This window comes from Macrobrachium rosenbergii, chromosome 46 (genome assembly GCF_040412425.1).
Source record: "Macrobrachium rosenbergii isolate ZJJX-2024 chromosome 46, ASM4041242v1, whole genome shotgun sequence".
In the NCBI taxonomy this organism is placed as follows: Eukaryota; Metazoa; Arthropoda; class Malacostraca; order Decapoda; family Palaemonidae; genus Macrobrachium; species Macrobrachium rosenbergii.
In genome coordinates this window covers 19,101,466-19,113,814 of record NC_089786.1, presented here as the reverse complement: position 1 = coordinate 19,113,814, position 12,349 = coordinate 19,101,466, and the positions used below count along the sequence as shown (strand labels likewise).

Genomic DNA, 12,349 nt, shown 5'->3' with positions numbered 1-12,349 from the left:
GAAGAGCAAGAAATTAATCCTCCAAGGGCACAAAAAGCCAGGTGCAGCTGGCCTCGGTCTCAGAACTCTATTGGTAGCAGACCCAACACACATCGCCTTGCATGCTTCTTATTGAGCAGGCCCAATGTGGCCCAGTAACTTACTTGTGCATTCCCGTTAAACTCATCCCTCCATTTCTGGTAAAATTTGATGAGGCCTCTCCACCGCTCCATTATAAGGTAATGTCCTGATTCGAGGTTCTTTCACACAGCCATGTAACTTTAATCTTTGACTGAATTTCATTTTCTTTTCTGAAGTGTGAATTCTCACAAAGTCCTTACTCAGTAGTCCAGTGTGAATTTTTAGCATAAGCATCTTGCGCCAGAATCAAGTTATCTTGGCACCATATATGTGACCCTCGATTCACCCGACTTCAGTATAATTTTCCTTATAATTTTCCTCACGTAATCGCCTGTATTTCCTAATTGCAGATGGTGTTGCTAGCTGTGGAAACAACAGCTTGTCTTGTGCTTCTTGCAGTGGCATTCCCATTGCAATAAATTCTTCAGTGTCCCTTTCAAGAGGATTCCCCGTAGATTCTTTGAAATGTCAACAATTGCTGAAATATTTAACCACGTGGCAGAACATTACTTTACCTGCCTATCACTCCCCATTCTTCTGGTTAATTTGTTTAATTGTAAATATATTCCATTCAAAGTAAACCTAAATGTTTATATGTAAGAGTTCCTTGTTAAAATACAGCCTTCAGCCCAACTGTTTGTCTATTCAGGGTTCCACCTGACCTAGCAATTGCGGTCAAAGTGACAATGTTTCATAATAAGTTCCCTGTTCTCCAGTTACATTATTTTGGATCCCTGAGCAAGAAATACAGTATTGACAAGTCAAAATCTAAGCAAAAATCCTCAGCCACAATTTTATATATATATATATATATATATATATATATATATATGGACTCTGCATATATATATATATATATATACACACACACACACACATATACATATATATATATATATATATATATATATATATATATATATATATATATATATATATATATATATATATGATGTATATATATACACACACACACACACACACTTACACACACAGTGGGTTACATATATATATATAATATATATATATATATATATAAAGAATATATATATATATATATATATATATATATATATATATATATATAAGTATCAAATGGACCAATAGTGCTTTGGATGATGATAGCCACTCTTAAATGGTACCACGTGACAAGTTGGCCATATTAGAAATTGTGTATAACCTACGAACAGTGTTCATTCCAGGACACCTTAAAGAAATTAGAGGAAATCTGTATGTCGCATTTTTTGTATTTAAGTGCCAAATAGCTGCTATTAATTTCATAATAATCCAAAACTTCATACCAATCCAAATGCACAGTTGGATTTGATAGCTATGTCGAAAATAATATATCTCCTAAACCCCCGGCATACCATATATGTATTTATTATCAGAAGGTCAACTATCTTTGTTCTATAGAAATCTAAGTAAGTCGAAGGATGGAAACAATGATTACAAATACGTAAGTATCAAGGTAGTTCATTTACTCATTTTCAGACAGATATCAAACAAGTATACATTTAACAATACAAATATATGTGTATATATATGAATATATATATATATATATATATATATATATATATATATATATATATATATATATAAAAGGAATGTTTATATTTAGTTAGGTAAGATGTTGTGTATACTCGTATGCATATATCTAAAAATATCGTTTTATCTCACATAGTGGACATTATAGCCTTCCGTTACTCTTTCAGTACTAACATGGACATTTACCTCGTCAATAATTGTGATTCCAATGTTTTATTGTCTTGAAATAATAATAATAATAATAATAATAATAATAATAATAATAATAATAATAATAATAATAATAATAATAATAATTTGTTATTATTATCAAATGAAGATTATGAACTGCTCAGTTATCAATATTATTGTTATTATTCTTACCCAGTTGGAGTTGTATATGAAATATCCATATTATAAAGAGGGAAGCATGAGCAGGAGATAAAAAATAAATCTCATACAAAAAAAAAAAGGGTTTTGCCTAACTAATGACGCGCATCCTAGATAATCCTTCAGCTGAAAGTAATCTTTCTATCAAGTTCAGATACTGAATAGTGACATATCACGTCCCAGTGGCGCAATCTGTTAGCGCGCGGTACTTATACGACAGTGTCTGAGCCATGCCGAGGTTGTGAGTTCGAGCCTCACCTGGGACAGAACCTTTAAAAGTACCGAGTAATGGCTTTGGGTTCGAGACTTATACGGAACGAAACGTATAAGATCCTAGGCAGTAGAGACAAACTTTCAGCCTCACCCGAGAAAACCTAAAAAATCTCTGACAAACACTATAATTTCAAGCTGTGAATTCGAGTCTTGTCTAGAGTAGAACCTTTAAAAATCTGAAACAATAAGATTTGACAAATAATCCGGACAAAACCTTAAAAGTTTGAGAGATTGTGTCTTCAGCAGAACAATTTAATCCTTTCAGCAGCTAGCATGAGTCCCAATTATCACATTCCCAACACTGTCAAAAAAGAAGTGAGTCAGCAATGTGGTTAAACTGAAAATGATCCTTTGGACAAAAATTTAGACTATTTTTGCAGTAATTAAGGATTCCAATTAAGTTCCACCTAGATGCCCCTGTGATCCTGTCACTCTGAAGGTGGCCCTAATCAAACCGCCTTGGACCTTTAGCGCTGATGACTCTGTAGTCCAGCAATGCCCTTCCACTTTTTCATCTGATTTCCTCTATGGTGGGGAGCTGTAAGTTATGCTGCTTCCATGGTTGTTCCTGCTATGAGAACTGGCTCTAGTCTACCCAAGTCTTGTCCACAGGCCAGGGTAAAGTGATTGGAAGTTGTTTGCCCGGCCTTACCATTTTTGCCTTTTACTTGAATTTTCCACCTTCTTCTCCTGTTCTCATATCCATTCACTTTTAAATTCTCCCTCAGAGGTTTCTAGTGATTTTGACTGTGGTGTTTGTTTTATAAATATTGGAATAACTGTGTTAGTCTTACTTATGTTTTGATTGTAGTATTAAAGTTCAGTGAGTTATTATTACCAGTGTCAAAGGTCAATGTTTGTTATTGCTTATGTATTTCAATTTAAGGTTCACTCGAAATTCCTTCGTACATTACAACATCCCCTGCATTTGAGATACGTGTTGTGAGTACCCTGTTGTGTGAAATTACCTGTAGGTCAATGGTGTCATCTCCTTGCAAACTGCCTGTGCTATATTTGGTCAAGATACTCAGAGTCCCCAGTGTGAACCTTGTCTTACCCGCAGTACCCCATCTTGTACTATCTAAGCATTCTATTCCATTTCCATGAAGTGTGTTAGCCTAGGAAGGCATAGTTACATAGCTTGTAGTAGTGTGGTACTCTTGCTTGTTGATTGTTATTTTAGTATAGTAAATTTTGATAGCTCCTGTATATATTTCATCTTCTGATATCTTTAATGAATTAAGTGTTTAAGTTGACAGCCTAAGTTTACCTTGAACCCTTACTTTGTTGATATTTTCAGTTAAATTCACTAAACAACCCTTTCTGATCACCTGGAGCATGGCGCCCCCTTTGGTCAGTTGTCATTTCCTAAGGCATAGTTTAGAGCCATTCTTCAACCTCCTCTGTTGCACCCGTGACAATATTTGTATATATATATTATTATAATTTCCCAAGAATCCCAGCTACCAACTGCTTCATTTAAGGTTGGAAAATATAGCAGTGCATTTTGGTCACTGCCTGACAGGGAAGGGCGAAAGGAATATAGGCCCCTCCTTTAATCTTAATCTTTTAATCGTTTTTCAACTTCCTCTTCTGGAACATATGACTGCGGGAGACTTTTGTTTACAGAGACACGAAAGAGCTGAGAAGATTAAGAGAAACGGACAGCTGGCCTGCACCTGGGACTTAGTCATAGATGAAACCAAACCCCATCTACCTGGAGGTGTCCTCCAGCCCCTTGACCAACGTTATATAAGGGACTCACCGAGGAAACAACTCGAGACACACTGTAGGGCACCAGGGAAAGACACATCGCTGGATGCTAGCAAGACGCATCTCCTTCAGAGAGCATGCCCTACCATGTGGTCCTTATCTTCTAGGGACCCTCAGTATTTTTACCAGTAAAGCCTAGCCCTTCCTCCGCCGCCATTTCTCACTGAAGCCACCTCTTCTACAAGAGGGTCTGTTAGCCATGGAAATCTCTCTTGACTGTGTCTTGTGTCAGCATCGTCACACTGACGGATATACTTTCCAGTTATCATTAACCTCTCAGGCCTTGCATGCCTGATTAGTCCAAATCATCTTCTGATATTTCATTTCATGTAAAGACACGTAATTTTAAAGTTACCCTAACGTGTTTACTTACAAATACCTTGTGAGGAGAGCCCTCAGCTCAGATAAAATATCCTATTTTTCCTTGTTTTTTACGATTTCCTGATTCCACATTAGTCAGATGCCATACAAAAATAGAGGTAAGTAACGAAATCATTCATTTAGACTTTTAGAGTCTATAACTGGCTCATGGTAAGCATTTCCCCAGGTTAAATCGTAAAAATGGCGACCGATTGCTTAAGATCTGGCAATCTGCATGTGGCAGAATAAATCCTTGTCCCCTTGCAAAGTGCAGTATCAGCGACTATTATAGCGAAGCTAGCTGGGTGGGAGACAAAGAGACGAACCTTTCTGCGTAAATTCCACATGAGCACAGTCAAGGAGTTCCACTTTGAGTATTTTTATTATTTGTTAGGATAGGAAGCGAAATTGTGGCTGAAAATAGAAATAGGGAAACGTTAGGCAAGTGCATGCAATCCACTCAAAGAGAATATCTGTTACACAAGTTTTGATAGCCGCTGCATGAGGGCTTGCATGTTTTCACATAGACTAGCTAGGGAATTAAGAAGTGTTGAAAATAAAAAAGGAAATAGTGCGTGTATTTCCTCTTTGTATTATCCAGATAATTTGTCGTCTTAGAATAGCTAGGCATATGTTTTAAATCCCACGTGGGTCAATCAGCAAATTTCCATATCGCTGGTATTCAGAGAGTTTAATCTCTCCCTCTCTCTCTTTCTCTCTCTCGTAGAGGTTAGGAATCTGTTAGGAAAACATTGTACTGTAGAGTAAAATCTCAGAGAGCGTAAAATTTGTTTGCTTTATATTTTATTTGTACAAATTCTTCCGCACAGCATCTCACGTGATAAATTCTGTTTCATTTTAAAACGTTCCCGCTATTTCATTTATAAGCATAAGGAACCTCCTTTTTTTCTCCCTTTGTTTATTTGGTTATCCTTTGTTTTGCTGTGACCGCGTGGCCTTCACTCCGTTCCAAGGGAAATTTTGGGTAAGCCTAAGAGAAAACTTTATCTTCTCAAACTATAAGCGGATTAATGTTTGTATAAGAGGGGTCAGTCTCGAAAAAAAAAAAAAATTTCCCACGCTGGTCATCGACCCTTGGCCAGGCGACCTTGAGAGGACAGCTGCACTAACCCTTTCAGGGCACGTGCGAGGAAAGGCAAATATGTACACACGTGACTTAGGTAAACAGCACCTGTGCATAATAGAATTACGTTTTGTGCTTATATTAGGATCGGAGGAAAGGGCTCTTATTAGGGCTGGCAAAATACGCAACTTTATCAGTGTAACTTGCAAATAATATAATTTTAACTTATCCGTCTTTCGACGAAGAACTTACCACTTCTAGAAAAATAAAAAGAAGTGTACTTCTAAAAGCAGCTGGTTTTCTAACCCCCGCCAGTTTGTATCCGTACGTAAACCTTACCCCACACCTCCTCTGCGCCAGTTATCTGTGTCTTTTTTTTTTTGGTGGGGTTGTTTACGCTGCATCCTTTCTTTTTTTTCCAGTTTATTTTCTTTTATTTATTTTGTTGGGGTTATCATTCTAAGCGTTTCAAGACGCTCACTGAGTTCCCGAACCTAACAAATTTGATCCTTAGCCGGACAAGGCCGTGCGCGAAATAACACCAACTTTCTACGTCCTCCGGGACAAAACCAAACCAGTTCCCTGCGAACAAATCCACGCCCTACGAGGCGAAATCGGGAACGGGGGAACGCTCCCCAATCCAAGCCTTAAGATTCACGCGATAGCTGGCCAAGTCCGTGCGTGAATCCGAAACCACGTCCTACGAGACAAAATAAGAAAAAAAATCCGTTCCCTGTGAACAAATCACGTCCTAACATTCACACATTAGCCGGCCAAGTCCGTGCGTGAAATAGAAGACGATTTACGTCTTTCGAGGAATATTAAAATTCCTTCAAGAACAAACTAAGTCTTATTCAGACATATCAACATTTGTTCATCAAAAACAAAACTAAGTCTTATTCAGACATATCAACATTCGTTCATCAAGAACACCCCAAGTCTTATTCAGACATCAAAAATTCGTCTATCAAGAACAATTCATCAAGAACAAAACTAAGTCTTATTCAGACATATCAACATTCGTTCATCAAGAACACCCCAAGTCTTATTCAGACATTAAAATTCGTTCATCAAGGACAAACTAAGTCTTATTCAGACATATCAAAATTCGTTCATCAAGAACAAACTAAGTCTTATTCAGACATACTAAAATTCATTCATTAAGAGCAAAATAAGTCTCATTCAGACATATAAAGGGTCACACCATATAAGTGTTATCTCAAGATGTCCACGACATCCAGAGCCCTGAGGGAGTGGGTCCAAGAGAAAGTAGATAATGCCAAGGCGGAAAAAAGGCAGAACGGCAGGAGAGGGAGAAAGACAGAAAGGCAAAAAAGGAAGAACAAGATAGGCTAGATAAACTAGCAAAGGAGGAACAAGAGAGAAAGGAGAAAAAGGAAGAGCAAATTAGGCTAGATAAACTCGCAAAGGAAGAACAAGGTAGGCTGGATAGACTTGCAAGGGAAGAAAATGAGAGAAAGGAGAAGAGGGAAGAACAAGGTAGGCTAGATAGACTTGCAAGGGAAGAACAAGAAAGAGGGGAAAGGAAGGATAGGCTCGAAAGGGAGGAAAGGCAGCGGGCCCATGAGCTACAGATGGCCCAAACTGGCACTGCCAGCTCCTCTCCAGCCCCTGGGGCATCCGCCCTCACTCAGGCTCATATTTTTATGCCCAAGTGGACCGAGGCCGAGCCTGAGGTATGGCTCGATCGGACGGAAAGGGTCCTTGGTGCCTATCCATTTGCTCCCTCCAAAATCTCCCTTCTCTTGGGAAAATTCCTCAGAGGAAAGCGTCCAATTGCTTTTAACACATTCCCTGAGGAGGATCAAGGGAAATGGGTGGAAGAGCGCCAGGAGATCACAAAGGTGTATGAAAGCAACCCCGAACGCTGGAGGCGACGCTGGAGAGGCCAGATAAAAGAAGCAGGACAGACCTGGTCTGACTGGGCATATCAGTCTGATAGGGCCCTCTCTAAATGGCTAGAGTCCCTAGGAGTCTCCACCGCCGAGGATATCCTCGAGCAGTTCAAGATTGAAATTTTTTTATAGTATGGCCCTTCCGCCCCATGCGAAAAAGCGCCCACAACTCTAGCGGAGTGCTGTCGCCTCGCCAACACATGGGACACCCATCACGCCCATGCAAGTTCATTGGGATGTAAAATATGCCCTCCTTTCACTTCCGATGCCCCTCCGCCCAAGAATGGGCACTTGCAGAAACCTGTGTGTGGGTTCTGCAAGAAAGCCAGGCATTCCACCAAGCAGTGCTGAAACAAACCCTCTCCTGGGAATCCACCAACTCACAAGCCTGAGCCCTCCACAGGGGCAGTGCCACAAAGGGATTATAGCCAGAGCTATTGCACAGCTTGCAAAGTTTATGGCCACTCTCCCACATGGGCAAAATGCCCTAATAATAAATCAAGTACTCCAACCATTGCCTTGGCAGTTACGAATCCCAAGTCCTTAGGCCCTCCAGCTGAGGGTCTCATATATGTGGCACCTCCTCGAGGTAGCTACCCCACATGCCAGGTCAAGGCATTCGATGACTCTGGCACACAAATTTCCCTCATAAGGAAAGACAAAGTTCCATATGGAGCTATCATTAACCGACGTAAACTCGTCACAACTGAGGGTATCAATCAATTTAAAATGATACTCCCTACCGTTCAGCTGAGAGTCACAAGACCTCATAAATCCAAAATTTGCAACCTTGCAGTAGCAAGCTATCTTCCTGGAGGTTATGACATCCTCCTGGGACAGGACTTCCAATCCCCATCTAGGTTACAGTAATCCAGGGTCCAAATCCCCAAAATCATTCATTAGGCACAAGTAAGCCTCAAACGCCTACACTTATTACACTGCCAGTGCCACCTGAGTACGATCGATCCCTGATCCCATTCCAGTGCCCGGCCCTTCACCAGTGCCAGTGCCAGGGCCCCACTCAGATCTTCCTCCAGAAGATTCCAAACGTGATTCCCAATCTCTGCCAATGCCATATGCATGCACTGAGCAGTGCCAAGCAGTGTCTGTCCCGAACAACGAGCAAATTCCAAATCAAATAATAGTGCCTGACCCTGCCTTAGTGCCAGCGCCAGAGCACACGCCAGCTCTCCATTCCAGAGATCCCAATCAGGATCCCCTCTTTTCTCCCGGCCTAGCTCCTCTACCAGCGTTGGTAAGAGAAACGGATTCTCCTGACCACAGCGGAAGCTCAACAGTCTAAAGGTGCGGCCTCACAACCCGTGCCTGAGCTGGTCATGGTAACCTGCAAGCCTATCATGCCCCGCGACCTCTTCCTCTCTGGTAAGCATTTTCCAAGGTTAAATATGTATATATATATATATATATATATATATATATATATATATATATATATATATATATATATATATATATATAATTTATATATATATATATATATATATATATATATATATATATATATATATATATATATTATATATATATATGCACATACCAATAGTACTTTTGGTGGTGATAGCCACAGGTACTAAATGGTCCCACGTGACTTGGTGGCCATATTGGAAATTGTGTGTAACCTATGAAAAGAGTTTGTTCCAGTACTGGAAACCTTAAAGAAATTATAGGAAATTTGCATGGGGCATTTTTTCGTATATAAGGACCAAATAGCAGCTATTAATTTAATACCAGTCCATATGCGCAGTTGGATTTGATAGCCATGTCGAAACTAATATCTCTCCTATACCCCGGTTCACCATTTATGTATTTATTATCAGCAGGTCAAATATCTTTGTTTTGTACTAATCTAAATGAGGCAAAGGATGGAAACAATGATTACAAAAACGTAAGTATTAAGGTAGTTCATGTATATATGTTATATATTTATACCATTTACTAATTTTCATACAGATATGCATAAAGTAGATAATTAAAAATACAAATATATGTATATATATATATATATATATATATATATATATATATATATATATATATATATATATATATAAGAATGTTTATATTTAGTTAGTTAGGATGCTGTGTATCCTCGGGTGCATATATCTAAAAATATCGTTTAATCTTAACATAGTGGACAGATGGCCTTCCGTTACTCTTTCAGTACTAACATGGACATTTACCTCGAAAATAATTGTAATTCCAGTGTTTTAATGGTCTTGAAATAATAATAATAATAATAATAATAATAATAATAATAATAATAATAATAATAATAATAATAATAAGTTCTTGTTATTATCAAATGAAGATTGTGAACTGTTCAGTTATCAATATTATTATTATTATTTCTTAAACAATTGGAATTGTATATGAACTACCGATAATATAAGGAAGGAAGCATACGCATGAGATAAAAAATAAATTTCATACAAGAAAAAGGGTTTTATATAAGTAATGACGCGCATAGATCATCCTTCAGCTGAAAGTAATCTTTCTATCAAGTTCAGATACTGAATAGTGACATATCATGTCCCAGTGGCGCAATCGGTTAGCGCGCGGTACTTATACGACAGTGTCTGAGCCATGCCGAGGTTGTGAGTTCGAGCCTCACCTGGGACAAGACCTTTAAAAGCACCGAGCAACCACCTTGGGTTCGAGTCTTATAAGAACGAAACATATAAGATCCTAGACAGTAAAGAGAAACTTTCTGCCTCACTTGGGAAAACCTAAAAAATCTGTGACTAACACTAATTTCAAGGTTCACCTTGGATAGTGACTAAGAAGAGACAGAAACTGCAAATTCGGACCTTGTCTAGAGTACAACCTTAAAAAGCTTAGACACTAAGATGTGACACACATCCGGAACCAAACCTTAAAATATTGAAAGGTTGTGTCTTCAGCAGAACAATTTAATTCCTTCAGTAGTTAGCATGAGTCCTAATTATCACATTCTCACCACTCAGTGAAGAAAGTGGGTCAAGCTGGGATGAAGCTATCGAATAGCAAGGTTAAACTGAAAATTATCCTGGGACAAAAATTTATACTTTTTTTTTTTACAGTGATTAAGTTTTCAGCGGTCCTTAAACAGATTTTGGAAAGTATCTGTTCTGTTCTCTTATGATTAGTACATCTAACAGAACAGATATGCTTTCACAGTATATAGGAAACCCACTTCTGCTGTTTCTTACATTCATTTCCTTAGCTACCACGATGTCTCCGTAAAGATCATGGTAAGGTGCAACCTATTCCTCAGGGGACTTAGAATATGTTCAAATGGATACTTTGATAGAGAATTCAACACGATCCCCAAACACTTAATGCAACTGCTCTATCCACCACACATTATTGAGAAGGCTTTTAACAAAGTGAATAAAATATGCTACTGAGGTCCAAGTCACAACAAGCAAATGGATTTTAACGACAAAATAAAGCTTCCATACAACGAAAACACCCAAAAAGCTACATAACATCTCAGGTCTAATAATCCTTCTATTTTCCATTGTCCCAAATACATCAGGAGCTCGCTCATTAATGTATACTTAAAAAAAGGGGGAAGAAGCAGGAGTTCACAAGATTCCGTGCAGCAATTATAACGAGATTTGCGCGGGGGAGACGGGTAGGTCCATCTCGCAAAGAAAAACAGAGCACAAAGGATCAGTTCGATATGCTCTAGAGAGTTCAGGGATTTTCCTACATATTAGGGATAAAGGCCATACTATAAACTGGAATGAGGCTAAGCTGGTTTTCAAAGGTAGTTGTCCATACAAAAGGAAGATGATGGACTCTGCTATCATCAATCAAACCAACAATATGGACCTGCTAGGAGGACATTGGAAATCGGATGACATTGACAGGTTAATCCTCAGGCCTCTTCTCAAGAAGGTGTTTCAGAAAACACGACCACCAGACGCATCCCCAGACGGAAGCTAACGAAGCCAAAAATCACAAGGGAATACCTTAATTTCCATCTTTCCTGGGTCAATGGCCACCTGCATGCCAAAGAGACTACTGCCACAACTACATATATTTTATATATATATATATATATACCCTTGTATCTATCATCTGTTCATATTTTACCAATGAAGAGGGGCACAGAAGGTAGTGCTCGAAATATATGGTTGAAACATTCATACAGTGTTTTATGGGCCTTATTATTTTAATATTATACTGTTGTAATTCATAAAAAGACATTCTTATAAATATACAATATACAATATATATATACATATATATATACAGTATATGTAGTTATATATATACATATACATATATATATATATACATATATATATATATATACTGTATATATATATATACATAAATATCATATATATATATATATATATATATATATATATATATATATATATATATATATATATATATATATATATATATATATATATATATATATATATATATATATATATATATATTTATATATATACATATATACATACATACATACATATATATATATATATAAATATATGCATATATATATATATATATATATATATATATATATATATATATATATATATATATACATATATATGTATATATATATGTATGTATATATATATGTATGTATATATATGTATATATATATATGTATCCTTATATATATATATATATATATATATATATATATATACACACTCATATATATATATATATATATATATATTCTTATATATATATATATATATATAGATAGATAGATAGATACATATATATATATATATATATATATGTATATATATATATATATATATATATATATATATAATATATATATATATATATATATATTAATGCACAGACCAATAGTGCTTTGGACATGGCCGCCATATTGGAATTTGTGTATATTCTATGA

At 37.0% G+C, this 12,349-nt stretch overlaps 2 non-coding genes across 2 annotated transcripts; both read left to right on the top strand.

Annotated features, from left to right (window-relative positions):
• Positions 1-2,216: 2,216 nt before the first annotated feature.
• Positions 2,217-2,306, top strand: TRNAI-UAU (transfer RNA isoleucine (anticodon UAU)). The gene is given in 2 exon segments: positions 2,217-2,254; positions 2,271-2,306. It is a non-coding gene; the product is annotated as a tRNA-Ile (tRNA).
• A 7,690-nt stretch (positions 2,307-9,996) lies between these two features.
• TRNAI-UAU (transfer RNA isoleucine (anticodon UAU)) lies at positions 9,997-10,086 on the top strand. Its single transcript is given in 2 exon segments — positions 9,997-10,034; positions 10,051-10,086. It is a non-coding gene; the product is annotated as a tRNA-Ile (tRNA).
• The last annotated feature ends 2,263 nt before the right edge of the window (positions 10,087-12,349 follow it).